Raw genomic sequence first — 25972 nt, 5'->3', positions numbered from 1 at the left:
GTATTTTATTGATGATTTGAAGATACATGTTGTTTATTTTTTATATAAATTAATAGGAACAGCACAAATATTGTATGGTTTTTATGTTTACGTTGCCTCTATTTTTAAATAACTTGGTTTTGATGGTCATTTTTTCGTTATTTTGCTGCTGGTATCACCACTGACAGTTTTAATAAGTGTCAGCACTAGCAAAGTGTTACATCTGTTAAAAATTTGAGATTATTTACAGGTGGCCAGCATTTTTGTGAAAACACATGATCGAGAGTCTCATAAATAAATGTATAATTATTATTTTAATATTATTTAACAATTTAGTTATACCAAAACGTAAGTAATTATTAATTATCTATCAATTTTGTTGAGTTTATTGTTCATATTTTACTTTAATTAATAGTTTTGCCATTTTAAATCAAAAATTGTGTTTTTTTTTAAGTATGGCCACGTCTCCAAAGATATGTGTAGAAGTGAAGACATTATAATTGATTATTAAACATTCCCAAAGGAAAATAGCAGCCATTTCAAGCGTTTCGACGTCTGTGGTTAACAGAATTAAGAAAAAAATCAACCAAAACCTGCCCTTAGAAATGGATCGCGTTGAGAAACGTAGCAGAAAGCAGATCACCACACCTTATACTGACCGCAAAATCAGAGTTGTCATGGATGTCTCCAAAATTGCAAAAAGAGTGCGAACCCGTCTTACCTTGATTGTTAACGAAAAAGTCATCCAAGTACAGTCCAGAGGAGATTGGCTGAGGAGAACCTGATGGGTCATCGTCCAGTTAAAAACCTCGCCTCACGGTAGCTATAATGGGCCAAAACACACAAACACATGACTATTGATGACTGGAATTGGTTAAATATCATTTTAGTGGTTTTTAAGCTTTTAAAAATCCTAATTTTGTGATTATGGTCTTTTTTCAGGTGTGCTTTTCTGACAAGTCAACATTTCAAATTTTGATGAACAAATCATCGTTTGTCTGACGACGCCCAGGGGAGAAATTCTACCTTGTGGAGACAGTCAAACACCCTGTCATTATCATGGTGTGTTCAGTCATCTCTTCTAGAGTTCAGAGAGTATGTCACGACGTGTACAAGCGTATTACAAGGTATTACGAAATTTTCACTTTTTATGCAATAATGTTTAAATATAATTAAACAAAAAAAATTAATGCAGATGAACGAATATGATGTTAAAATGTTCCCAATTAAATGTTTTATCGAGAGAAGAAGTCCGTCTCGCCAGTGTTAACAGAGTGTCGCCAATTTTTTTGGCCATAATAAAATCTAAATATATAAATAGGAGGTGGGAGGTAAGCTTAGTTTTGGCCTGGGGCGTTAAGTAATCTAGGCTCGGCCTTTAGCTGATGGTAGAGAAAATATATTTAGAAGAACTTGCCACCTAATTACCAGCACTTTCGTTCCCGAGTATTGTTTACGCACTTCATGTAGGAACAGTATTAGTAAGCACAACTATCCGACTTTTCAACCATCTGCCAGATAGTATTGATTTGTTCTCATCCAGGTATTCGCAGTTGGTGACGCATTGTGATTTACATTGGTTAGCTTAAGGGTGGTAATACTATTAATAATTTTTTTGAAAAATACCAAGCATCAATCATTATACCAACTCTACTGTTCTCACTATTGCTTAGTGAAATAAAATAAAGTTTAATTAATCTATACCAGTGAATCCTAAAGTGTGCGCAGAGCTCACAGAAGCGTCGCTATTACATATTTTATTTCCATTTTCAATTAAATGTGACAGGACGTGACATCTAGTGAGTATGGTGCAAACTAGTAACCTACTTAGTAATACTTGTTTGCAGATACTCGCTAGAATTTGCCATTGGGCGACTTGGGTAAATTTGGATTCAGCGAGGACGTTTAGAATGGAAAAAGTTTAAAAAATCACGCTAGGGGTTAATCTTGCCATTGTTCCATCTTTTAGTGCGAACAGGACAGCAGGAAAATTAAAAAAATGTTTTTAATAAAAATGTGTAGTCGATGTTGGAGCCACGGAGTCGTAAAATATTCCAGCTCACTTTTTTTAATATTTATTTTTTGAAAAAACTAGGATTTTAAAATTAAATATACTATGTTTTTTTTTCTTAAGAATAACTATGAATTAAAATTAAATCATATCAGCCAAAAAGTTAAAAGGTTAATGATATTTTAAAATATTTCTTTAGTATTTTTTAAAATTTGAAAAAAGTAGTCATTGTTTTTATGACTATTTATTTTATGTTATGATACTATGTTGCTTTTATTTTAAATTTTAAATTCAGAGTCGCTAAATTGTCTTGGTTTATACATCAAAAAATATAAATATGCTATCACAAACATATTTCACCGGTTGGGAGATCGAGTGCCAAGGAGAATTCGTATGTATGAATACTATATTGCTTAAAAATATATTATTCAAACTAAACTATAAATTGTTGAAAAAATAAAAAGATTTATTAAGTGACATCTACGAAGCTCTAACAAAATTTAAATAATACCAAAATTATAGGTGGATGCAAGTTAAAGATAGTATAGTCCACTAGAGCTGCCATATACTGCTAAATAATATGTCTTATATTTGATAAAAACATAAATTAAAATATCATGTAATACATTGAAATCTCACTGATTCTTGCGACCAGTGCAGGGAGGATGTTTTAATCGCTAATTGCACTAATGGCATAGTTATATGTTTCAACTTTAAAACTTGAGATCTATTGTATGGAATTATAAAAATTATTTTCGTAGGTTTATATGAAATTTGAAACTATGATATTGAACTAGATATGCGATTGCTTTTAACATTGGTCTATTTAATTTTAATAAAATTTAAAAATAAATATTTGGTTATCATAATTAATACGTTTCCATCGAAAAATTATAATGTCATAAATTCTAAGAATCCCTCTTTATATTTTGTATTACAAGAGGATTTTTTTATAAAATTAGAATGCCGATTCATTTTACATTAGTTGTTATGAAAAAATCAACATCAGAATATACTACATACAAAGATATCTACACGTTTTTGGGGTCACTTGATGAATATGGACAAGCCAGTCGAGGTCATTTTTTTATATAAAAATTGTCTCAATCGCTACGTGACAAAATTTATCTTGCAAAAATAACATTGTTCCGTTTTCAATATGGAGCAAATATATCACTATATGTGTAATTAGTAAATTTAAATAAAATAATCTTTTTTCATCAACATTTTGGTCACATTTCAAGATGTTATTGATGTATATGGTTTAACTGTTTCAGCAGTGAATACAGTCAAATGCAGCTTAAAGCAATTCATAAAAAAAATATCAAATCAATCATCCACAGTTTATTAGAAATAAATACAAAATTACACAATGCACGGCCTTAAACTCATTATTTAACTAAATTTACAAAAATTAGACCAATAATTTCTTGGGTGTAAACAAAACTTATAAAAATAATGTGTCATAGAAACAGAGATCATCCAAAAACGCAAGCTGTATTTTAAATTATTAAATTTTAATGGAATCGATTTTTTCCATATATTTTAAAAATTATATGTTAATAAAATGAGCAATGTGTAGCATTTTTTTATTAAAGCTTTCGTTGTAACCTGACAAGCAAAAGCCCAATGCGTGACAACGGCTTAAATCTGTACCAATTGGGTAAGGCAATCAGACATATGAATGCCTAAAAGTAAGTATTAAACACCAGATTGAGTCTTGGAATCGGTGACACCTGTATTATTAACTATAAATTATTATGTCTAATATAATTTATAATCAATAAATGTCACTGCAGCTGGGCCTGGTTTTTAATAATAGTGTAATTTTATAAATAAAAATTTGAGTGCCGCTGCCGAGGCTCGGACCCGCAACCTCAGAGTTACTAGTCTGAAACGATAATTTTAATCCGATTTTCATAACACTTTTCTAGAAAATTTACTATGTAAATATCTTGACTAAGTTCGTTAGCCTGTCTGATTCACCACCTTGATTTATATTAAAGCTATTTCAGAAAATAAAAAAATGGAACTACAAGAAAATTGATTTTTTCTTATATATTTATAATAATCTATTATTAATGCCAAGTCCATTCATTTGCGGGTTGATAAATTGCGATATTCGTCTTATATGCTGTAAAAGCGTATAGTGTATTCAATTGATATGATTATTAATAGCGAATCGTCCCGTTGCTAGTTCAATGCCAATTGTTTTTAATTTAGCATTGAAGGAAAATTTGACTGAATGATCTAACGTACGATTTAAAAATAAAATATTAACTCCTCTAATTGAATAGAGTTGAACTTTTAAAGTGACTAACCGTTTAAAACGAATATCTGATAAATCAAATTTATTTTTATTTTTCTACTATTTACTTTAAATAAAAATACCAGCAAGTCCGTCTTTAATATTAATGACGGCGTATTCCTAGAATTTATTAAAATCATTATGATCAAATCTTGACCCATTTAGAAGTGAATATAGACATAACTTAAGCATTTTGCTCTTATTTCACGCTTACGACCTTAAACTCTACAAATCCATTTTCTTTTCATTTCAATGATGTGGTTTAAATTTGGTGTGGTAATATGCCGGGGCTCGAACCCACAACCTCAGAGTTATTAGTCTGAGACCTTACGGACTACGCGATTTCCTCCTTATATTGGTTGTTGTCGAGAAACCGAGCTCACACAAATATGAAGTTGAATACTGTAATAAGATCTTTAGTGCTTTAGAACTAGATATTCGTCTTGAATAAAAATCAGAGATATTTCAAAGAATATATTTTTAGAGTACGATCCGTTGACAAGGTAAGCAATTATTTTTTTCTTGGTATAAAAATTCACAACTTGATGTATCAATCGTGGCAAAGAGATTTTGTATCCAATGATAATTTTCTGTAAGGGAAGGGAAGTCAATTTTTTTATTTGTTTCCTTGAATGCTGGTATTAACGCTATTTAAGTAATCAAAACCAGCTAAATATTCAATTTTAACAAATTGCTTATCAGTTTGAAGACATTGTACAAAATCATCCTCATCTTCATTTTAGAAAAGGTTGAAAAGAATAGACATAATACTTTTTCTCTGGATAACCATCTCACTTGAGTGTGAAAAAGTAAACATTCGTACTTTGCTTCCATAGATATGCAGTTTTTTAAAAACTCGTGTTTTTAAAGCTTTCGTTTTTATGTTGTTTACCATATCTAATACAGCTTTAAATACTGCTGGTAATGTTTTTGACACTAGAGATTCTTTGTGCAAAAAATATTGAGTATATATTTTTTCTCAGCAAGGGTTAAAAATTATTTAAATGAGCCCACCATTGATAATGCACCGTCCGTATAAATTCCTACACATAACTCTCATGAAATTTTAAATTGATCTATATATGACGAAATAGAATCAAATATATCTTGTCCTGTCAAATGCTTGGTAAGTTCTTTGAAACATAGAAATTGATTCGCTTTCGTTTCTATTAATGAAACTAGCGAATATTAGCATAGTGCTCGGCAATTTACAAGGAAAAATGTACTTCGGTGATCGTTTTCGCAATATTTTGGCGACAGGAGGTGACCGGTGGCAATTAGACACAGATTGAGCAGCTGCAGTATTATGTTCATTAAAGTTGCTACATGTTTACAAAATACGAGGCATGAGCCCGCAACCGCGCGCGAGCATGCCGAAGATTGATATAGAAATATATATTAATAGGTCGCTACAATGTCATCTACATATATTTAATTGTATCATTTATACGAGAAATTTTCATTATTTCTTTCAGGATTCTAACCCTCAGGGGGTGTGACTTTGCAGCCAGTAAGACGCAGGTAGAAACTAGTGAGAATTTTATTAGATTATACTATATATTGCGACAGACTATGATGGGTGAGATGGTTTTTCCGAACAATGGTGGAGAAGCTGGCGCAGGGATGTCCGTAGAGTTCTAGTTGGTGTGTTTATATTCTATTCGATTTATATTCTAATCTAAATGATATTTTTATTTTATTTATTTATTTACGTAATTTGTGTAAATATTATATTTTTAAAATAAGTTTCGTTCTGAATTATTTTAGTTTATATGTATTGATTTTTTGAGTCTAGATAACAGGGCGTATGTGTGAGATCATATTTTTTTTCGTTACATTCACTTAAAATAAACAAGTTAAATAATTTTGGACGCTCTGATAAAAATATATACATATCTTGGTATTGTGGTTCAAGGAAAGGTCATGGTATAGTTCTTAAAGAGCAATCGTTATGTATGTTATCGTCACTGATACGACACTGGTCATAAAAATTGGGTTTATATTCGTTGATTTTTTTAACACATGTACATACATATGTAAGAGAAGTACTATTAATTATCAGAAACTGGTGTTAATTTTAATATTTTAAATGCCGTGTTTTGTATAAACATATGTGGTTTCACGCAACAAGTTATAAGCGAGTGATGTGATAACTATTTGTTTATACCAGGGGAAGTAATATTAGAATTAAGTACGTTATGTTGATGATTCCCATCTTCTAGCAAACAAAGAGCTGGAGTTATTTCGGAATAGAGTTAGTGAATAGCTTGGTTTAAAAATAAATTGGAGTAATTATAAACATATAATTTTGCAAACAACTATTGATTCGGTTATATCTTGGAAGTTGAGAAATAATCCGTCTTGCACGCTTACGTTATAAATATGTGTTAATCATCCTATTATATTAATTCGAATTTACAGTATCGTAATCAGAAGTAATCTATAAAAGTTATTCGATGGTATTATTATATTTGTTCTTTATATAAACAATTTAGTAACTATTTTTAAAAATGTTAAAATTATATTCTTTTAAAGCGGCTATCTATTTTTTGTATGTAGCGTCACCACGACCTACCAATATACGGATACGCGTATAAATAAAATTCTCTTATAAAACGCTTATTAAATATTTCAGTGTATATTATAAGTATACAATTTAAAATAGAATCGTGTACAAAATAAATACTAGCGCAAAATAATATAATATTATTGAGATCGTTGACACGAGATTATTGGATGGAAGATCTTACACATTTGTCAAGATGAGGTGTTTATTTAAATTTACAAATACAATCTTTGGCATCTATTGAACTAACGTACAATACTTGTAGATAACTTAAATAAGGAATTAAGTATACTATAATAGAAAGATGTTTAAAAAGTAATTTACGCAAAATAAACGAGAATATAACTAAATGCATGTTTATTCATTATAAAAATATGTTTGATAATAATATAAAAATAGTTATAGATTATAGAAATAATAATTTTTTTAACTTATAATTATATAAACTTGTGATTTTTTTATATACCATAAATTCTTTACGTATTATTGTAAATAACCAAAATCTAAAGTTATCTATAGTTGTATAGATAGAATTATATATAAGATTTTCAACAATTAATAATTTAATTATAATAATAAAAATTGAGTTTGCTCGATTGATTTTCGAATAAATTCTTTTGTTTTTGATTGGAGTTGTCAATAACAACAGTTGTCAATAATTTTGCAAGGTGACAATAATTTTCATTAATTTTTCATGTGCGTTGTTCGATTTGGCCAAATATAAATATTCAGAATGTAAATTAACTAAGTACATTTTAATTGTGAAAGTGAAATATATACATAGTGCGTGTAAGGATTAAAAGTATACAGTGATTGTAGTATATAAACAGTTATAAAAGAATCTTTGTAGTGAAATGTTAAAATTTGAAGTTCCGTCGAAGGGCTCCGAGACCAAAAAGTAAGTTTTTTGATTTGTAATACATCAAATTAATCATTGCTTCTGATTTAATGCACATATGCGTTAGATTTGTCTGAATATAATTACTCAAATTGTTAATATACCGGTTACATTTTAAACGAGAACATGTAATATATACTTAGTACGCATGAGGATTGAAAGTTAATGTCGATCAAACTATATAAATGCTAATAAAACGTAAGTTTTTATCCATTATTATTTGGAGATACCATCTTTCATGACGATCGCATGATAATGATTGTGATGCAGGCGGTTTTATAACTGAAGAAGTTTGGTTCCATTTTTGCGTAGTCATCTTATTGCTCGCTCACGGCTTCTTAAAAATAATTATGAAAAATAATTAAAATCTAAAGATAATATTTACGCAAAAAACTGACAATAATATGACATAATAATTTGGCGAGGATGCAAATATTAAAATTTTTAAATTAATTTTATAATTGTCCTAAAAGTCAGTTATAGGCTCTTGGCTTTTTAATTTTTATAATAATATTTAGGGTAGTAAGTAAGTTATTGTATACACAAATTAAAACTAGGTATATAAACAAAAGAAATTATACCTTGACGGTTCCGTTCCGAGCGACGATTCGCAATATATCAGCCAATGGCCAGCTTTTAAAGGTGTAATTTCTTGAATGTTATCTAATAGACGAAATTTTACAATGATTATAAATATGTGATTGTATAACTGGAATAATCGATAGGCGGAATATCTAAGAGTGGATTATTTTTAGTTTCGATGTGTCAAAATATATATCTACGTTATGGGTCTTTATCAATTTTTGTTCTGTGCAATCATTTCTCTTTTGGTAAAAACAGTAAGACCTTTATCAAGAGTTCAACATTGAACACATTATTACTACTAATATAATCCATAAATAAAAGTTAAGCGATAACCGAAAGATAAAAAAAAGGAAGTTACCTTAGAGCAGCGGTTTCCAACCTTTTTGTTACTACGCCTCCCCAAAAAAAAAAAAAATTTTCCGCGCCTCCCTTACCTTTTATTTTTTTAATAGATTAAATAATATAGACACGTTTTAAATAATAAAAACTTTATTACAAAAATAAACTGAAAACCACAATTAACAGAATAATAACAAGGTTTAGTTATAACATACACATACGTGTATATTTATTTTTATATATAAGTTTTTTTAAACAATTAAACCAACTACATCTATCGCATAAAAATTTAATGCGACGGTTGTTGTTGTTTATTAGCACAAAGCTTATCAAATCTTGGGGACAATGTGGAGAGTGCCACTCGTATCTCTTTTTCGACTACTAACCTGTTGCGATATTTAGTTTTCATTGCAGCCAGTGCCGAAAAGCCCGTTTCGCATAAATACGACGTTACAAACGGTAGAAGCACTTGCATTGCTTTGCAATACAAAGATTCATACTCTCCTTTAAGATTATCCAAAATTGAATTAAGGTTTCATTTTGAAACTTTTGTTTTAGTAGGCTATCGCATGATAATTCTATAAGTTTTTCCTTTTCAATGGTTGTCAGCTCAAATTTGTCGTTTTCATCGTCGATAAATGGATTCTGTACCCACAAAAACTTTGAGAAATCAAGGTCTTTAAAATAATTTGAAAAATGCAGCACTAGACCATCCAAGTGTTCAATAAAAAGATTCTTGCTTGTTTCAATATTGGCTGTGGCCCAGAAATCTTTTGACAGTGAAAACATGTCCAACTCATTCTTTTGTAAATTTGACTTCCATAACTTTAACTTTTTAATGAAAGCTTTTACTTTGTCTTTTTGAACAAGTGGATGCATTTGTGATCCCTGCATTGATTTATTCAAACTGCTCAATTTTCCAAAAATTTCAACTAAATAGGCAAGTTTAACAAGGAAATTATCGTTCGTCCACAAATGTGCCTCTTCGTGGTGATTTTCTTCGAGAAAGGCTGTTATTTCTTCTTTGAGTTGAAATACCCTTTGAATCGCTTTTGCACGAGATAGCCAGCGAACTTCACAATAATACAGAAGTGAGGTATAATTAGCTTCCATATCTACACACAACTTTGCAAACAGCCTAGATCTCAAAGGACTGTTCTTAATGTAGTTTATAATTTTTGTAAAAATGTTGTTAAGTTCCTCGCTCATATTTTTTGACACTAGAGCTGCTCTGTGAAGCATACAGTGCGTCCAGATAGCATGTGGTGCTTTCTTTTTAACTAATGCTTGAAGACCTGCTTTGTGTCCGGACATTGAGTGAGCTCCGTCAGTACACAGTCCAATACAATTACTCCACGTTATGTCGTTTTCTTTAAAAAAACTGTCCATTATATTAAAAATTTCAATGGATGTGGTCTTTCCAGGAATGGGTTTGCAAAATAATATATCTTCTAATATATTATTTTCCACAACATATCGAACATATGCAATTAAATGGGCATCTTTAGCTATATCAGTTGCCTCATCTACTTGTATGGCGAATTTCGAAGTACGCAGCCGAGAAACTAATTGATTCTTCTTCCGACTGTATTATCAGCAAGCGGAATTTGTTGCAACTGTTTTGCATATGATTCGCCGAACATTATTCGAACCATATCAATAGCTGCTGGTAAAATTAGAGTTTCTCCTATTGTATGTGGTTTCTTACATTTTGCGATTCGGTAAGAGACATGGTACGAAGCCAATAATGCATTTGGTGATACAGAAAGAATATTTTTGAACGTTTGCTTTTGATTATTAAGCTCATCCAATTTTCTTTCAAAATATTCTATGGACTTATCAACGTATTCAGAATGTAGAGTTTCATGGTGCCGTTTTAATTTGACTGGTCTCATACTATCTGAAGCCAAAACTTTCGAACACAACAAACACATTGGTTTTTCCAAGCCATCTATAATGACACTAGTGAATCCTAATGATAAATAGGATGAACTGTATTGTCTTTTCTTGGGAGCTTTACTTCCTTGTATTTTTTTGATTTTATTCCCACTAGTATCAGCATCAGTATCTTCATTATTGTTGACTTTTCTCTTGTAACCACTCAAAAATTTATCCATTCGTCTAAAAAATATTTTATTGATATACATTAAAATCAATGATAGTTTAAATAAAAAAAAATGAAGTTTAAAATATACTAACGATTATTTTCAAGAAGAAATCACGTCAGAAACAATTAAAAAAACAATATCACGCCCTGCCGACACGCTTCAGTTGACACGAGTGACATTTAAATTTGAGGTTATTGTTTTATGCAACTAGCGGTCGTTTTGTGTATTACCGAAACAGAGCGTTTGCAAACGCGCCCATTTTTAAATTTCTCCGCTCCAGATAATTTTTTTAATAGGAATTAAATATATGTAAATGTAAAAAAATTACCATTCATGCACTGAATTTTCACTGTTACGTTAATATATCAAGTTTTATTCATTTGTAGATATTATGGTATAAAAAATAAATTATTAAAAAATGTTGGCGCCTCCCCTGGCAATAGTCCGCGCCTCCCCTGGGAGGCGCGCCTCCCAGGTTGGAAACCGCTGCCTTAGAGGATTATGTTGATTGGTAACTCTTCTTTAACTAATAATATGTCGCAATAATCTTTCATTGATTCTGAAAATTAATTGTGAACGATACTATATAGTAGGTAAAACGTAACTTCTTGTTTATACGAATATCAGATTTTTCATTTTGACTACCATGTCAATCATACCATTGTAATTACTGACGTTTGTCTTCTAATGTTTGTTCCTAAAAAGTCAATAGTAATTTTGTTAGAATAACCGTGATTTATTATCCATATAACCAAACACTTACCAGCACACTTCTAATTTATTGTTTATATTATCTATAATTCCAATGCTACGTCATTTTGTATCATCTTTAATTAACACCGTGTAAGAAAAATGCACCGTGATTATAATACATTTCACTGTTTATTTAATTACACTTAGTCGTGCGCGGCGTGCGTTTGACAGATAGTAAAGTTGCCATATGACAGAAAGGGAAATCCTAGTTTTGGCGCGTTTGAGAATGAACTACGTAATTGATTTTATCGATTCAAATTGTTAAACAAAATATGTAGAAAAATCATCAAGTTCTAAAAAAAATTTTTATAACTTAAGAAAAATATATTTAGTTTATCAGAGATTTTAAATATAATATAAATAATATGGATTTGTATTAGCTTCTCCATACAGAAAAATGTGTAATTGAATTTTAGTGAACGCAATTTAAAACAATTTAAAGTAATATTTTTTTCAACCTTTATAATAATTTTTACCCTATTATGGTTTTCAAATATGTTTAATTTATTATGATCTAAAATATGTTTAGTTTATTATAAATTTTAAATACAGTGAAAACTTTTTGCATTTATTATTTGATAAAATATATAATGCTGAGCAGAAAAACATTTACTTTAAAAAATATATCAATAAAAATATTTTTTAGTAAGAATAGACCAAGGTCTCAAAATTATTAATATTTTTAAAGCGCATATTGTGCTTGCCACTTTTGGTCGATATTTTCAGTTTATTGTTCCTTTCTAATTAGTAAATGAAATTAAAAACTGGGTTTTATATCTACCCATAAAACATATAATTTTTTTTTTAATTATAAAGTAACTTATGATGTAACTAAAAAACGTTCTTATTACTGAAATTAAAATTTATGATAGAATTGTGTTATATGTAAGTAACATGTTATTTATATAACATAGTATTATAAAAAACTATTTTCTTATATTGATGTAGTTATTTCAATATAAGCAGTCATATTTCTGAGCGTATGTGTAATATATGCTATTTATTATTATTATTATTATGTATTTAAACTGCAAACATATTTTTAAATAATACACAATGCTACGTTTTATTATTATTTTTTATGTTCCAAACATTTTGATATTAATTTTATTTTATTAATATTTAGTAAAGTTGCAAACCTATTTTAAAATGTAATACAATGTTTAGTTTTATTAATATATAGCCAAGTTTTAAATGTAATCATAAATTATAAACAATATTTACTTTTATCATTAAATATCTAAGTTTCAAACCTAACTTTATAATATAAAATGTTTACTTTTGGGAATATTTAGCCAAGTTGTGAACCTATTTTTAAATGAGCTGAAAATGTTAAGTAGTTTTTTATAGATTGAACCATTTTGCCTAATAGTTCGAAAATCCTAAATAATAGTATATGTAGTGCGTAAATTTACGCAGTAACGCAGTAACAGTAAAAATGCACTAGGATCAACCACATATCTCTTGGACGCGCACGTGCGATCTATTCCCATTTATATTGTTAATAACGCAACTACACAATGGTTTTAATGTATAATTTTAACCATTCAATTTAAAAAAACCAGAACGAAGCAAAAATAATATTTAAAACTCCAAAAGTTAGGGGTTCGGTAATCGCACGCTCTCTAGCTTCGGTACATCACGACAGTGAGCTAAGACCTAGACGTGTGATTTGTTATCCACTGTTCTAATTTTAAAATATTTATATTTATCTTTACGTACATACTTTCTTTAAATAAATTAAATTACTTTTTTTTAATTCAATTCAATATTTAGAGAGAATTAACTTTCAAATCATAAAGTTAATGTGACGAATCAATTGTCATATAAATATTATTTTGTGTCCTATTTTAGGACGCGATGAATGTTTTATTTTAATCAAGAGTAGTTCTTCAGTTGTACGATAGATTTTAGCAATACATTGCTCTTACTGAAGGATATCATATATAAAGGGTGATCCAACTTTCAAACGCTTTTTTTTATTAATCGAACATTTAATGCATTTTATTAATTACGATTTTTTAATAAGCTTTGATAAATGCACTTTCGTGAATCATTTCACCTAAAGCAAAATCCAGATGTTGAGCCAAAGAAGCACCTCGTGTCATCGTTATTCTTACTTGGCCACAGACCTAAAAGTCAACAACCGGAATATTTTGTCGTTACACTCTTCATCCTGATGTTTTTTTTCTAAATTACTAGTTTGTAAAGATTATGATGCTTAGCTTTAAATAATTTTATACAAAGTAATGTCATAAAAGTAACGTAAGAATTATGTAGTAATGGAAATAGGTCATCTAGGCAAGTTAGATGAATGTTTTATGAAAATCCCTTTAAATGTAGAAAAAAATTTCGCTTTCAATAATTAAAAGAGTTGATTAAAACACGCTAGAGATAGTCACCCGCATATTCAATACATCATAATATATGTAATATAGATATACTTTGGGCGCATATTTGCGAATGACTTGGTCAGTTAATAACAAGGCACAAATTAGAGGGGAGAAAAATTAGCCCGCATTGAAACTGTATGTACTAAAAAAATATTTATTGATAACATCCGAAATTTTCCATTAATTTTCCTAATCAATCCTTCATTATTTACGCCAACTGTTCAAAAAAAGAAAAATTGATCAAACTTTATTTTTTGCTTTTTTCACGAAGTAAAAGAATTGATTCATTGAATTCAATTCAATCTGATTGCTACGTTGAACTCGGGAGTTAAAAATTCAACCATCAAAATGCTTACGTTGAGTTTTTTTAATATATTATTAAAAATATTTTTTTTGTCTGGGATAATATATGTCCGTAAAATCAGTGTCTGCAAAAATCATGTCAGGAATAATCAGTGTCAAAACCTGTCCGCAAAATTTGCACCGAAGCTATTAATAATTCAGCTGGAATACGAGTGTTTTTTATTAATCAAAAATAAAATGACATTTACTGATGGAAACTTTTTTCGGTCCAATTTATTTAATCACACAAATTAAGCTTCACTTATTTAGAGTAAGCCCTGTACTCATTTCAGATGTTGGGACTACTACATCCAAAAAATACCCACCTAAGAATGCAATGTCAAAAGAAAATATATTTCGCTCTATCCTTGTAAATATTATTCAGTTAATTGTTCACTATTGTAATTTACACAACACTAATACCTCTCAATATATTTTTAATCGCACGTAATTTATTGTTGTATTTTTATTACTCTGGTATATTAAAGATTAAATATATATATGTACATATAATACAATATATACATTACAATTATTTACTTACATATTTATATATTTCTCCATCGTATGATATTTCTCGAAGCAATCTTTCAAATGAAGATAGTTTCTCTTTCACTAGTTTATTTTGCATAATATAGGAATTTACTATTTGGGAATAGTAGCTATTTGATAAGTTACGCTTAGTCTACATCGTGACGATTTTTTATATCCTTTGATGCAAATACTACAATATTATTGTATGTTCATTTATATGTTTTTAACAGGATGAAGTCCATTTTTTCTTCTGGAACAGATTTTATCCCAGACTACATTCTGAAAGGATGTAAGTCTAGTATTTTGCACCCTCTTCAATTTATATTTAATTTAATTTTGAGATCCTCATGTTTTCCAGAGTTGTGGAAATGCTCTAAGGTCATACCGATTCATAAAAAGGGTGTCAAATCTCACATTGACAATTACAGGCTAATAGCGTTGCTTTCAGCACCTGCAAAATTATTTGAAATTGTATTGCATAAATACATTTTTAATCATTGCAGGTGTATGCTTCTCGAGGTTTTCGTCAATCTCGATCCACTGTCACTAATCTTATGGTTTTTTCTTATTTTGTTTCAAGATCATTGGACTCTGGTGTACAAGTGGGCGTTATATACAGATTTTGAAAACGCATTCGATAAAGTTAATCATGCTTTACTTGTAAAACATGATCTAATTTCTAGTTTTTTGAAGATTTTATAAACTTGTTCTCAAATTACTTCACCAATAGATATCAGTTCGACAAGTATAAAAACTCTCTTTCAGAACGATATATGACCTCTACTGGAGTACCTCAAGGATCCAACTTAGGTTCATTGTTGTTTCTATTGTTCATTAACGACATAGAAACAGCAATGCAACGTTCAATTTATTTATTATATGCAGATGACTTGAACATTTTCAAGAAAGTGCAGTCGATTTCGGTTTCCTTATGATATCAATAAAGATCTTAATTATTTATGGAGGTGGGCTTGCTATAACTAATTGCCTTTCAGTGTAAAGAAATGTCACACATTTCATTTCAAAGTCGTTGATGCGTGCAAAATATTCCTACCATCTCGACGGATATATTTTAGACAGGTCTTCTTTAACTAAGGATTTAGGTGTGACTTTCAAGGAACGTTGGAAATTTAACCAGCACATTGCAGATCATTAAAAATGCTCAATTTTATCTTAATAAATGCGCGCTACTTCAGGTATACTTTAGTATTGAGCACTCTTTATGATGCTTTAGTCCGCAGCATACTAGAAACTAGCTCTATTATTTGGATTCCGGGCGTAATGATTCAATGTAATGAATTGAAGCTGGAGAAGTACAGTGTAAATTCCTTCGTTCTTGTTTCCCAGTGCTTTTATACTGGGAGCGCTGGGATACGTTTCTTTGTCAACTCGCATAAATGTTTATATAATTAAACACTTCTGGAAATTGCTCAAGCGCATCGTAGACAACCCTTTGGGGCTCGAGCAGCTCCAAATGTGGGCTTCGGAAGGTGGTTATTGTTCACGGTCACATCCACTGTTCTTGCCTGTAAAGTCTTGAACTGGAGCAACTCTTGCCAAATCTTCTCTGGCAAAGGCATTTCGTATGCTCAATACTGTGCATAGAGATAATGACATTTACTCGTGCACATATGGGGTTTTGAGTCAATTCGTGTAGGACAATGCATACCTGTTGAGGTGATTTGTGTCTGTTCTTTTATCATGTTCTCGTGTTTTTACTTATATGTGTGTGTGTGCGTTTATGTAAATATTTTTATGTATTTTAAAATTGTGATATATTTTATACTTTTGGCATTAGTTAACCTGTCAGGTCACGATGGTCATAATTTTAATAAATACATAAACACGCGAGCGATCGAAAGGGAAAGTATCTCATTGTACGCCCCTGGTAATTACAACTCCCGCCTTATGTCAAAGGTGAATTCTGTCTGTTTACTAAAATTTAATCAAAAATCAACAAAGGAGTTTAATTTTTCTGATAATTTCCAATCTAACTGACTAATTTCGATAAATGTTTTGACTTGGTGCAAACGCAATTTTTAATATATGTTTGTTAAAAATTTTCATTCTTATTTTTCTTTAAAAAAAATATTAATTTAATTGTACAATTCACGGACGCATTAATTGATATAAACATTGACTCAATGCGTCATTATGATTTCCTGATACCTCAAGGTAAAAAGAAAATATGAAAATGTTTCACCTGAGAAAATTTTAATCTTAATTACGATTTTCACAAGGATTTATATAATGCATTTATTTTATCAATCCTTTGGTGCACTTTAATCTTCAGAAAATGCATATTTATTCATGAGTATACTAGGGCTTCATAAAGCATAGGAGGTTTTATAAATAAAAATAAAATAATTAATTGTCCACTTAACAGGATAATCTTAATCTAAATTACGATTTTCACAAAGATTCGTATTATATATTTATTTAATAAATCCTTATGCACACTTTAATCCTCAGAAAAGGACTACAAATGCATGAGTATACTAGGGCTGCATAAAGCATAGGAGGTTTAAAAATGAAAATTAATTAATTAATTGTCCATTTCACGGGCTACCAGGCGCGTGCGATGAGAAACATTCTCTTTCGCTCGCTCGCGTGTTAAGTGACGGGAGTGAGTGAGAAGAACTTGGCGTGCTGAACGCGTGTAACGTACGGTCTTTTCTCTCACTCACTCTTGCCACACTGCTCGTTGAGAATTATCGTATTTTTCAATTTACTGCAAAGTTGAAGACTTTTTCGAATTACACTTGCAATGAGAGTGACTAAAGTTTCATCTTCTTCCGATTCTTGTTCTTCGACGGTATCAAGAGTTATACCAATGATATCATTGTCATTCATGACATTACCCTCAAGTAATTCGTCGACATCATTTTCGGTAAATGTTTCAAAACTTTCCCCGTCAATTTCATGTGCTAAAGAAATTATTTCAGCCGAAACTGTCGATGTTTGGTCGGTTTCATTGACTGCAACACATTCGGGGCAAATTGCTTTCCGACAAGAATTTAATGTTTATGGTCTTATTTGAGAAATAGCAAGTGCAAAATGATTTAAACATTCCAAAATAGATTTTTTTCCAAATGTCAGTAATATCACTGACCCATTTCTTAGTTTATTCACAGTACTCTTAATGTCATATTTTTTGAAAGTAGAAATTATGCGTTGAGCAAATGGTTGGTTGATGATTGATGTGATGGGTGGAAGAAACAGTACCTGTATATTAGGATGTCAATAATCAATGGAACTTAAAAATCGAGAGCTTTCTGCTTCATATATATTTTAAGTTCTGGTACAAAGCAATTAGTGCACCATTCATTAAATACGACAATTATTCAGTTATTCGGAAGACAAAATTCTCCGAATTTTTAACTCTTTTAACATGTTTATTTATTTTAGTTTGATAATTTTTTTCTGTGAAATAAAGTTTTATACCTACTTTATCATTCTTTAAAATCGCATAATATTTTCAATCCATTTATGGAAATTTTACTGACACATTTCATTCTAAGAAAGTACATTCGGAAAATCTACTTTTATATAACGGACACCCTCTCACCCGCATTAGTCCATTATATCGAGGTTTTACTGTACTGGAGGATGATCAGAAGAGAGGTCAAAGCATGACTTTGAATCCTAGTAGTTCGATCTTGTTCTTATCAGTTGACTAGCAAGTTGGTTTTCCGTTGGATATATGCTCCAGATTTTTCAGATTTCCTTGTTACTTATGTCATCTTGATGTTATCAACATTGATCTCCATTGATTATGTTGAAGTAAATACAAGCAATAAAACGATTACCAAAGGTTTTAAAATAGTTTTCAAACTTGTCCGATTTTTTGTGTGTGTTTATGTGGACAATTAACAGCTGAGATTAATATTGGTTCTATTAAAAACTTTAGAAATAGAAATTTTGACCATAGACGTTAGGAAAGTATTAAAATAAAATAATTTGGTATTCAGAAACACTTATTCTAGTGTGAAATAACATTATAAAAATAGCATGATTAAATAATATGTTATTAATTAATTCTAAGTAATTTTATTTGTATACTTATTCAAACAAATTAAAATAAGGTTTATTAATATGCATCTCCATTCGCAGCCATTGTCTCAGGCAATGAAGTGCAGGTAGTAAGTCACGCAAATTGGAGTGAAAAGGCGCGTATCAATAGTTTCAACACATTCTTATTAATGTGACGTTTGCCCTCATTTGTTCTAGAGGCATACTCATAAAATTTCTGTAAACTAATCCGACCGTCAGGACACTGTCAGAAAAATATCGATCTTTATACGACTCGTACCTAACTTGTAGAGATAACAACTTATTTTATGTCGTGTCTATTTATCTGCTGGAGTTAACGAGCGTTTAATAAGAATACCTAAATCTATAAAATCATTAATATTCTTTAAAAAGCTAATAATAAATATTATTATTATTTTTTAATACTTTTGCATTATGAATGTATATAATAGCTTATAAATTAATTTTATTTTGCAATATGCAACACATACCCTAACGTCTTTCTTAGATTAAATGGTATAGCAGGTAAGAAAAGGTTAGATAAAATACAAGTTTGAAAGTCACTGTCTGCGAGAACAAAACGAGTTACTATTGTGAGTCAATGTAATTTTTAAGACACAAGGGTAGTAGGCGTGGCTCCTACCGAACCAATCCGCCCCTACTGAGGCACGCCCCAATTCGTAAAAACCACAGGGTGGGATTCCGAGACAAGGGCGACATCTGGCGCAAAGATTATAAACGGAATTAGTAGATTATCGAGAGTAGCGCATTTATAAAATTGGCAGTTGCATTATACGTATCAATACAAGTGAATCTTGACGAAAACCTGTCAGATGTGCATCCATTAAATATCACGTTTCAATTTATAATAGGTCAATTGACCGAAAATATTTATAAAAAATATATTTACTAATCATCCACAATTTAATCTAAGTAAATAAATCTATACTATGGTCAAATTGGATATCGATAAGACAATTTTACAGTATGTCAGTTATAACCAATTATCAGTTCAAATACTTAGATGCAATAAATCGGGTTAAGGGTAGAAATAAGTACTGCTATGAATTGAATGTAATTATTCAACTTATATCGTTCTCATGTTATTGGAAAGAGTTGTAAAATGATACGTTTTCTAACTTCTTTTTTATTATTTTTTGTAACATCTAGTTATTTTGCTCCATTTACTTGTACTGCAAATTTTGAGGTTTGCAGTCGAGAAACTAGCTGATCGTAAAGATCTTCAGATATATCATCAAATGTTTTACTGTATTATCAGCAAGCGGATACTGTTTTGCATATAATTCGCGAAACACTATTTCAACTAAATCAATTGTATCTAGCAAAAGAACATTTTTTTTATATTGTTTTATATTTTGCGGTTCTGTAAAAAAACTGGCACGATGCAAGCAATGCATTTGAAAAGACAGAAACAATTTTTTTCCACGTTCGTTTTTGTTGGTTAAACTTTTTTTATGGATTTATCAGTGTATTTGTATAACGCATAGTTGCAGTGTGCAGTTTGCATTTACTAAGTTTCATACTTTTTTCGCTGAAACTTCCGTACAAACCAAACACATTGGTTTTTCCAAGCTATTTATAATAATACTTGTGTAAATTTTTGTTTCTATTTTTTGTTCCATTCCCACTGTCTTAACATTATTAGTTGATTTTTTATTCTAATCACTCAAAAAATAACAATTTCTTTGAAAATATTAGGAATAAATTTATAATAAATGTTGCCTTCATGCTTGGAGACCGCTATCTTATATCATGATGATACAATACCCCATGCTGCTAAAATCATCATAAAAATGTTATTACTGCATATCCTTTTATCTTTCAATAAGCAAAAAACAATGACTAAATTCTATTTATTTAGACATTGCAATAGTTAAATAATGCATTTAATTAACCACAAGTTAAATGTGATAAGAGCAGGGCCGCCCTGGGAAAACACTGATTCCGGGCCTCATGACAAAAATGGCATTTTAAATATTTTTAACATCGTAATATAATTTCTTGAATAAATAATGATAAGTACAAATAAATCCTTTCTATGCTACAAATAAATATTTATTTATTTTAAATAAATATTTAAATATTTATTTATTTTTTATTTACTGCTCAGTGTAAAACGCATAAAAACACATTCATTGTAACATTTATAATAATTTATATTTTCATTGCTAAAAATATATATATCTACTGGTGAAAATGTATTTCGATATGATTTACTGAAATTATATATTTAAAAAAATATTTTCGGGATAGATTTGAGACTGTTTTTTCTAAATTTTCTTTTAGGAATAACCACATGATACTGCATGTATTATTTATTTATTTTTCTGCACTAAATCCAGTTGACAAATTACCGATATTACAATCTATAAAAACATTTAATTTATATAATTCAGCTGTTGCTGTTTTTGATTTTTCGTTATTTCTTTGCTTCTTCCTTAGGTATTCGATCTGAATTTTTAAATCGAATACTTAAATTTACATTCGTTGAATATTTCTTCTCGTGTCTAATATTTTTTAAGCATTCCAAAAGCAATAAAGTCAACAGTTTGCAAACAAATTTTAATACAAAAAAAGCCATATCAAAAAACTTCAATCTGTTCCTTTGATGTATAATGTTTATGATGGTAAATCATAGTGGCAAAACATATGCCTAATGACAGAGACGATAGCCGTAGAAGTGTTTTGTACAGCACAGTATTAAGGATATATACTTGAAACTAATCAACAAGGTGTTTGTCGATGTCTGGAATCATATCTGAATTCATCAGATCACCAGACACTAGAAGTATAATAATAATTCCTATGTTAAATGTTATGAAATTTCTCTAAAGATCGAATATTATTCTCGTAGAAGGTAAATAGAAAGTAATCATGTACTAGATTTTAATAGTATTGTTATGAAGTATATTTTAGGTTGTAAATTTCATTGAGATTTGTGTGTAGTTTGTGCTGTGAAAATTTCAATACTAATTATAAAATTGAATAATGCACGCTTAGTTGAATTAAGCTTGAGTTTAATTGGCATAAACGCACCCTAAAAGTTAATGCGGCACTGATGGACAGGAGATAAATTGCAAACATAAAAGCATTATGATCGCTGCATTGTTCCTTGATCTAAAACGTGCATTTGCGATTAAGCTAATTAATAAATTTGTAAATAGAGGCGTATGTCTGATAATTTTGAACTGAAACAATAGGTATTCTTGCTTTTTGGATCAATTCATAAAATTCGAAAATCTGTTCTTAAATTCTAAATTTTGGGCTTAAAGGCTGAAGTTATAGCAGAGTCTAAAAAACCAATGTACAATTTATATTAGAAAGGTTAAAAATAATTTTAATCAGAGAAAATTCATATAAAAAATTAACAACTTAACTAGCTAGTAATATTCGACTACTGCCTAATCGCAAAGTCCCCGGAAATGATTCTATTCCTAATAGGGCCTTCAAAATACTTCCATTGATTACTTCCGCAACAAAATAGTTCGTTAAGAATCACGTCAAATGCTCCATGTTTTGCCCGCAACTCGATATTACAGCGTGATTTAAAAATAGATACTTTAACTGAACATTTTGATAAGAAAAATCTGTAACACTGCGAGAGAATTAGAGCGAATAAAAATTCGGTAAAAAAATATATGAGTAATAATAATATTTTTTTACTGATAACAAAAAATGAACTAATAGTAATAATTAATACCAAAAATAAACTTAATAAAAAAGATGATTTTTGTCAATACACAAATCAATCAAAACTAGATAAACAATTCTCGCATTATTGCATTATGTTTGTTTACCAACATAGGATGTTTGGTGGTTAATTTTCTATGCATGGTTTCAATATGATTCTCTTGTATTAGTCTCACCTGATTTAAGAATTCTGTCATAAATATAAATAGTTTTAAAAACATAACAACCCCGCGGTGTTTTGTATTATTATCTATTAAATCAAAACCGTTTCTATGATATCGTGTTTGTACAAGTTGATCATCCTGATTGTTTCTGTTCTTACTAATATATTTATTATTCCCTTGAATTAACTGCATAGAAGTGTGATAAATTATAGTGAGCTTATTTTACTATAAAGTCTTGTCTTCAATAGTATTAAAAAATATATGATCTTTAAAATAATATCAATCAACACCTAATTTCTAAATTGTTTTATTTCAAAAACGTGAAATTAGCAATAAAACAAAATTTGTATAAGCAACTTAATGCCTTTTATAAACACCTACTCAACGGTATTCATAATGTGTTTAATAAAAAATATGTTTATAAAACACATTCCAGCAAATTTTTACGACAGCACACTTAATTACAAAATTGCTTAATGCATTCCATCAACATTAGTCTCAAGTGCTGAAAACTACAAAAACTAAAGTGTTTCAATATGCTAAATGTATAAATGAGATCATCGGTTTTATCACTTGTTGGAAGAACGTGTGAACGCACTACATTTTATTATCACACATACTATTGAGTGGTAAAAAATAGAACTCAAAGTTAAATAGTCATATCTCATGAACCAATACCACTATAAAATAATTTAAGACTAAAACATAAACAATTATATTTCAAGGTCATATCACTGTGACATATTTTTGTAACGTCGAATCCGTTTTTTTTTCTATTAATATTGCTTCAAATTAGACATGAATTCATGATCGAAAATAATCAAATAAGAACATTTTTTTCAGTTAAAAACGAGTGATAAAGTATCTCGTAAAATAAACAATATTGTTTTGGCGTGTACTGTTAAGAAACGTTTGATGTAATGAAATTGTGTTTTGGCAACGAAAGGTTTGAATGCGAAGAAAGTTGTGGACGTTCTTTTTCAGTTGAAACAACAGTGTGTTATCAGAACCACGCAGATAATTTAGGCGTTAGCAATCTAACAGTTCGAAGTTCGTAAACCTGTATACATTTGCGTCATAGATTTTCAGAAAGCATTAAGCGTGACCATCTTTTAATTTTAATTTTTTTTGTCTAGACTTCTGAACATGGTCGGTTTTGAAGGCAGCATATTGAATTTCGTTTTAAGTAGATTTATTTCCCGATTTTCATTGCTTTTCATATGACTGTAAGCAGTGGCGTAGCTAGGGTATGTGCCGCCCAGGGCGATCCTTAAAATTGCCGCCCCCCCCCATACATTTTTTGCAGGGTCATAAAATCAGCATTTCTTAAAATAATAAATTGGTTATTATTAAGGTCTTGTTATTCGTGGATTTATATATTTTTTAGTGCATTCAGGGTTAAGAACCACACTAGATGATCCCATCGCGAATATGCTGCCCCCAAGCAAGTGCCGCCCGGGGCGGCCCGCCCCCTCCGCCCCACCATAGCTACGCCACTGACTGTAAGCAAATACTCGCTCAATGCAACAGGATTTACTCTAAAATATGAATGTTTATTTATTTTTAATTTTAAGTCGAATTGTTAGTAACAAAGCATTACAACTAAAATCATCTGCAATATATGAGCCGTTGATTTTGAATGTGGGGCAAGTCCATATTAAGTTATTGTTTGATAATTAATGGTTTGCGTTTGAACTGATGTAAAAATATAAGTAAACAATTTACGGTCTTTTTTCATGAAAATTTCAAGAGTATAATTGTAATAAGAAAAAATAGAATAATTTATTTCTTTACCTTTCTATACAGTGTCTAATATTTTTTTTTCCAGTTCCTGGCCAAAGCCATTTACCTGGGTATCTATTAATTTGTTCTTACTTTTATTTATTTATTTTTTAGGGCAAAAAAAAGTAAGAAAAAAAAAAAAAAACTTTTTGTTTCTTATTAAATTAGCTAGCACTTTTTTTAAAAAATATTTATGTTATCTTATTAAGGTTTTTAACTAATGTTTTAGAATGATTTTTATTTCTGTCATGGTAATTTACTTTAAGTTTGTCGAAATAATCGCGTAAAGTGTCTATTTTTAAATCTTACCTTTCTATTTTATTTCAACACCTCATACTTTTTTCAAATAGGTGCATTAAACAGAAAAATTAATTTTATTGTATAAAAAAGAGAGAACAAGCAAAGGAAAAAATATAATATTTATATAAATAGCACACAACAACATAACAAAATACCTAAAGGAATATTACTATTTTTTTTTAAATTAAGATGTTGAAAATTTTTGAGGTATGATGTATGGGTGGTGTATAAGGCAATACACTTATTATACTTTTATATTTCTCTTGAGTAATAGGACTTATTTATTCTACTTAAATATGGAAATGTTATTTTGTCGAAAATCTTTGGCCTACCCCGTTTTGCCGATAAATCAATAGTTTTAAATTGTGAATCACTTTTGATTGATTATTTTATAATACAATTTATACGACTCGTTTCTTAAAACTCATATAAGGTTTTCAGATAGTTGACAGTTTCCCCATCAATATTTTTGTTACTTTTTAAAACTGCCTCCTCCCTAAAATTAGTATCTATATTTTTATCGCTAGACTGATCATTTTTCATCCACATTAAGCCCAACTTTATATTTCTATTTTGGCCAGTGCACATATCGCTATAAGCGATAAAATGTTTTTGAGTTGCCACGTTTTATAGATGTTTTAAACAACAAGAAGCTACTTCTTGTGATGCTCTGGATGCAGTTGGTTCATCCCAGGTATACATATGAATTTCATCATCATGTAAATTGTGGAAACCTTGATTTAAAACATACATATTTCGTTTATAGTATGAAACAGTCATTTTAGGGCTTGGTAGTGCTTTTTGCAAATCAAATATAAAATCAAAATAGTTTCCTGGAATTTTTGAGTGCTTTATCTTTATCTTAAGGCTTTTTTTAGCTAGTTCGGCATCTTTTAGATGACGTGCATTTCATCAGATTTATTTTTGATTTAATATTGAGTGACGTTTTAATTTGCATTTTGCGCGAATCGCACTTTTGGCACGTGTCTTTAAGTGGATGATGAAAGTGCAAATTAAATTCATTGTTAAAAATATTCCCATAAAATTCTCCTTAATTTAACTTATGTTCTTTTCTTTACATTTAGCAACGTATAAATTGTACATTTTCTTATATTCAATTTAAAGTTTAAATATTTTCTATTTGGATTGTGAGACCTTGTATAATGG

The 25972-nt window shown here is 29.7% G+C and overlaps 1 long non-coding RNA gene across 7 annotated transcripts; it reads right to left on the bottom strand.

Moving 5' to 3' along the window:
• Positions 1-6901: 6901 nt before the first annotated feature.
• LOC148234018 (uncharacterized) lies at positions 6902-11724 on the bottom strand. 7 transcript variants are annotated; one of them, XR_015810148.1, is made up of 5 exons: positions 11558-11724; positions 11454-11491; positions 11285-11353; positions 8344-8425; positions 6902-8099 (listed from the first exon to the last, which is right to left on the bottom strand). It is a non-coding gene; the product is annotated as an uncharacterized LOC148234018 (long non-coding RNA). The 7 variants fall into 7 exon arrangements; XR_015810147.1 differs by having other exon boundaries at positions 11285-11491; XR_015810146.1 differs by lacking the exon at positions 11285-11353 and having other exon boundaries at positions 11400-11491.
• Positions 11725-25972: the final 14248 nt, after the last annotated feature.

This window comes from Plectrocnemia conspersa, unplaced genomic scaffold (assembly GCF_051122295.1).
Source record: "Plectrocnemia conspersa isolate PC_06_02 unplaced genomic scaffold, ASM5112229v1 ptg000006l, whole genome shotgun sequence".
NCBI classification, from domain to species: Eukaryota; Metazoa; Arthropoda; class Insecta; order Trichoptera; family Polycentropodidae; genus Plectrocnemia; species Plectrocnemia conspersa.
Note: the sequence above shows the minus strand (reverse complement) of the source record. Positions and strands in the feature narration are given on the sequence as shown.